Source organism: Lipotes vexillifer, unplaced genomic scaffold, assembly GCF_000442215.2.
Source record: "Lipotes vexillifer unplaced genomic scaffold, Lipotes_vexillifer_v1.1 scaffold1861, whole genome shotgun sequence".
Lineage (NCBI taxonomy): Eukaryota > Metazoa > Chordata > Mammalia > Artiodactyla > Lipotidae > Lipotes > Lipotes vexillifer.
Window position 1 is genome coordinate 516,621 of NW_006784863.1, and position 4,359 is coordinate 520,979.

Sequence of the window (4,359 nt, forward strand, 5' to 3'; positions counted from 1 at the left end):
TGAAGCATAATAGGAGGGTCAGAGGAAAGGTAGGAGCTGGACAGGGAAAGTGGAAGCATTGTCAGGAGTCAGATTTCTCTGATGCATGCACACAGGGCTGTGCCCAAGTATACGTGGGCTGGGAGAAGACTGTATTCGTTAATTACCGAGAGGTGTCTTTTCCTTTCCTCTTTCAGTCCTACTTACCCATGATGTCAGATGGAGATTGCAAAGACCACCCTTTGTGGACTCCTATATCATCTGTATCTTCCAAGTTGGCACTCTCCTTTCCTTAAAACTGATGACTGGCATGACCTCAAAGCACTGTTTCCCAATTCAAAGTCCAAAGCTTGACTCTCAGCCACTGGAGCCTTGCTAAAAATGCAGATTTCAAGATATCACTGCGGGCCCATGGCATCTAGATGTTTGTGAACACATGAATCTGCATTTTTAAAAAGTTTCCCTCGGTAAGTCTTACATGCAGCATTAAGTTGGAGAAACTCTGCCTGGGGAAGGGCAGGCTGGCTAAACAAAAAGAAACCACAGGGAAGGGAAATGCAGCCCAATCATCCTCCCCTCTTCCCTCATTTGCTTTCCCTGATTTTTCTTTACTCCCAACCAAAAGAGACCTCCTTAAACTTCCGTATCACTCTTGTACTTATCAGTATGTGTTTACACACCTATATTTTATATTTTACCTACTTTCAGAAAGACTTTAATATAATTTTCTTATATTTCTAATATGCTGGCTATGATTTCTCTGCTTTGTATTTGTGGTACTGTTTTATTTATTTTATTTATTTTTTTTTTTTGCGGTAGGCAGGCCTCTCACTGTTGTGGCCTCTCCCGTCGCGGAGCACAGGCTCCGGACGCGCAGGCTCAGCGGCCATGGCTCACGGGCCCAGCCGCTCCGCGGCATGTGGGATCTTCCCGGACCGGGGCACGAACCCGTGTGCCCTGCATCGGCAGGCGGACTCTCAACCACTGCGCCACCAGGGAAGCCCTGTGGTACTGTTTTAACCCTCTAGAGGACAGGGATTCGGACTTAACCATCTTTCTATCCTTCGCCATTTTGTGGAAAAGAATAGATTTATTTTTCAATGCAGCTAAGCACATCTGGAAAAAGTAATAAAAATCAGGCTTGCATTAGAAACCCAGGGTGTGTCAGCTTTGCCAATGTGAGAAGGCATAGTCTGGAGGCTGGACACTGAGCTTGATGTCGAGACCTGGCTTTTGTTTCAGCTCCATCAACCATCACGTATGAACATTTCAGCCAGTCCTGCAGCCTCCCAGTTTATCTTCCTGTAAGCAGGGATAACAATCACTTTCTTACTTCTCTCACAAAGCAGATGAGACAGTGAGCATGATAATACCACTATTTCATATCACTTTTCGCTTAGGAAAGCTAAAAACGACATCAACATTATCAGCATCATCATTTCACAATCTACAAACCATTGAACAGGAGTTCAGTCTGGGTTCCCCAGAGATAATTATTTTCCCTCATCCCAGAACATGCAAGATAAAACAGTAAAAAACAAAGATTTCAGGAATTACATCTAGTTGAAATGTATATCAGTGGTCGGTCTTCTAATTCCCCAGATAATGCTAGATCTCGAGACAAAGAAAATAATTGACGTTTAATTTTTGACATGCTACCTAATGAACAGCTAAGCCATTTTCATAGAAGGCAAAATTACAGCACTGCTGCTGGTATGCGGCTCCTATATCTAAAGTTAATTGCATTTTCCATTATGATGAGGCTTGTATTTTAGAACTGAATCTCTCAGTCTCTTCCAATTGCTTTGAGTTGGTGAGACAGGAAATATATAGGGCATGGATTGGGGAGGTATCTCATGAGGTCAAAGAATCCCAAGTATACTGAAGCATTACAGTGTGCAAGCAGGAACTAGGATTTGTGTAGAGTGTATGTCTTCTCAAAATGAAGTTTTTCAGGAGGCAAAATTGACTACTTGTTACTGTAGTCTCTCTCTCTCTCTCTCCTAGACAGTAATGTGTTTTAGCTCCATTAAGATATTGAGTGTTATCTGTGCAGACTGGAACAAAATAACCAGACCAACTTTTTTTTTTTTTGCCCTAGTCCAATTGATTGCTCTACAGATTACGTAATTTAGCATCAGTTTGCTCTCTCTGGTGTTTTGAAACATGAAAAGAGCTTTCAAAGTGAGAGAACCGATTTGAAAAAAGCTTCAGCACCACTGTTGGGCCAGGAGACAATGGGGCTTTCCCAGTTGTGAAATGGCAACTCACACTGTCACCTTGAAAATCACAATGAACAAGGGTGTGGCTGCATATATGCCAGCAGCCTCAAAGAACGAGAGAATGGGTCTCTGGGGAGGTGAACAGCCAGCCCAGTGCGCTCAGGGCCCATGAAGTCGTCGGGAGAGTCGCTTGGTCTAGGCTTCCACACAGGAAAGATCTTCTGTTTGAAGTTTTGAGATTCTCTATGAAGAAAAGACTACGTGTTAAGTACTTTCTGGTTGTATGACCTTATCGACAATTATGTGCAATTATTTATTATATACTATTCCACGGTTTGCTGGACTGAGAATTCCTTGAGGGAGAGTATTATGTCTTAATCCCCTTTATGCCCAGTGCAGTGTATCAAACTTGTGCATCAACTTAAGTTTTTAAAATATCTATTCCTTTGTGTTAAGGGCATTCATTTGTTAAGTCTGAACCCTAAAACTGTGCTGAAGGAGGGCTGCACCTGGATGAGTTGAGCAAAGGTTGGAGTGAGCCCTCGCATGGCTGAAGAAGACTAGAGGAAGCAGCGAGTGCTGGGTGGAAAGAGTAAGGCTCAAGATGGAAAATCATGAACCAGACGATACTGTCAAGGAGAACTTGATATCACAACCAGGAAAATTAACCAACTTCCGGAAGCAGAAAGGAATCTGCTTGAAAATGGATCAACATATATTGGACTTAATGCTGCTCTCTGTGGCCTAATAGCAAATGGTCTTTTTTGATGCATCTTACCTGTGACACAGTCTCATATAGCTGCTGGTTTACCAATGGCAGTGATCCCATTTTTGATGGCACACGTATCTTACAAAGGTTTTGTGATTTGCATAGCGAAACCTGTACCATAACACATGGTGGATTGGTTGGTCTTGTTTTTGGTGACCTTGTACCCTGTTTTCTTGGCTATCCCTTGTGAATGGTGGCCTAACCAGGTATAACTCAGCCCTGCTACCGGAGAAAGGAAACAAATTACTGGATTAGGATGACTAAACCTGTCTTTAGAAAGATGTTATTTCTAATTTTGCTCCAGACTGGGCTTGCAGCATACCTTGGGTCTAGACAATATAAACTACTTATAAAGGCTCTTTAGACACCTGAACCTGGCCTAGAAATTCAGTAATTGTTAAGCACATCTGTACACAAAAATAAAGATTGTAAAAATAACCTACATCTAAGTATGAATAAAGAGACATAATTTTAAAAAATATACCATAATTTTGTCAACCTTATTATGGTATTTCTTACGTTTTTAAGTCACAAGGAGTCTAAAAATAAAGTGACATGGATCCCTCTAGACTTCCAACAACCCTGACCACACATGGAGCCGCTCCACCAACTGACATCAATGAGGAGAGCGTCGATACAGGCTCTTGAAGATGGGAAGAAACTGCGCGAGACAAATTAGGGGGAGAGCTGGTGAAAGCCATGGATAGACTTAGCCAGATTCCAAAATGTTTTAAAAGCATTTCTCCAAATATCTGTCTTTTAATGTCCTAAAAAGAAAAATATTGCCTCCGTCTATGTCAACTTTTACGTTAAACTTAAGTATTTGTTCTACTGCTTTACGGAAGAAAGAATACAAGAACATTGCCTGGCACTTGGATAACTTAAAACAATTAAATAGCAAATTGATGAAACTATAAACCTAATTGACAGTGGGCTCCAGACGGAGATTTGCAGTTCAATTCCAATTTTTTCATTGCAAAGCTTAGTTTAACCGTGCAATAGCCACAAAACTTTTATTTAGATAGCACTTTACAGTTTATAAAGCATGCTCACACATATTATCTCAAGTACCCCCAACAGAAGAATATTACATAATGGCTAGAGGGACACATTTGGCCTTTATTTTAAGGGGCAAAATTATCTTAGCCATATCTTTGGGGACTGATAATTCCACACTGCAGATGGAAGTCTGAAGGTAGAGACAAGAACTCCAAATCCTGTGGAATCTAGAAAAAGCCAGACTAACTATACAGATGTCAAGGTATACTCTGGTACTAGGTCTGTGTGTACATATCTAATTTCAGCAAGCTCAAACAACAGTTTGCCAAGGGCTGTCTGAATTCTGCGATTGTAATCTAGAAGTCAAAACTCAAAGCAAGAAGACAGGTG

At 41.3% G+C, this 4,359-nt stretch overlaps 1 pseudogene; it reads left to right on the plus strand.

The window, feature by feature from the left end:
• Positions 1–2,805: 2,805 nt before the first annotated feature.
• LOC103069091 (transmembrane protein 126A pseudogene) lies at positions 2,806–3,364 on the plus strand (annotated as a pseudogene).
• The last annotated feature ends 995 nt before the right edge of the window (positions 3,365–4,359 follow it).